This window comes from Wasmannia auropunctata, unplaced genomic scaffold (genome assembly GCF_000956235.1).
Source record: "Wasmannia auropunctata unplaced genomic scaffold, wasmannia.A_1.0 LD336027.1, whole genome shotgun sequence".
In the NCBI taxonomy this organism is placed as follows: domain Eukaryota; kingdom Metazoa; phylum Arthropoda; class Insecta; order Hymenoptera; family Formicidae; genus Wasmannia; species Wasmannia auropunctata.
The window spans coordinates 109,159-110,039 of NW_012026863.1; positions in this window are offsets into that span (position 1 = coordinate 109,159).

Consider the following 881-nt stretch of genomic DNA (forward strand, 5'->3'; position numbering starts at 1 on the left):
TGGCTGTGATTGGTCGACGAGCACGCCGACGGGCTACTAGAGAGTTATCGGTGTGCAGAACGAGAGTCCGCCATTAGCTCTCTCGTTGTAAGGACGTGCAATAAAAGCTCAGAGTTATCGATGTTACGTGTTGTTACTCGCCACTACGGTACCCAGCCCTCTCGTACGCCTTCCCTGACTCTCGACCTGTTGCCTAATACCCCCGAGATCGAGGAGTCCTCAGATTGTCTCTCCCGATTCTGGTTATATCCGCCACGTGGTCGTCTCTAGTACGCGGGCTTTACACGTTAAATTAATTGATACGAGTATCAGATTGGTACGGACTAAGTACTTGATACGTCACTGTTTACACCGATTTATTTCGAAATAAGTTAAGATAGGTTTTTAGATTTTTCATTTCACAAAACTTCTAATTCTAATTTTAATCTTAAAGCAACTTTACCTAATGCAGCCGTGACGTATTTAATCCGATTGAAAACGAACTAAGTATTTACAGTGCGTCAGAATCTTTTGATACGCGTACTATTTTGGTCTGATACTAGCGATTCAGGAGTATCAGACCAGACAGTACTAAGATAATTCGCGAACGTTTACACCGACCGTATCAAGCGATTTGATACGGATTTAGTACTTAGTACGCGTATCAAGTGCTCGGTGTAAACTAGGCCATTAATTGATGCGTGCAAGGAGTCGCGCGGAATATAATAAAATAGAATATTTTGGTCGATTAATCGTGACGCGACGGACGACGTGACGCGTGACGCGCTCAATGGGAACGTACCTTTATGCCGTTCAGCGAACCTGGCAGTATACACGGAACGTTTTTCGTTACTTACTTCCAACCTATGGAGTTATTTTTCCTTATTCATACTTTATGGTCT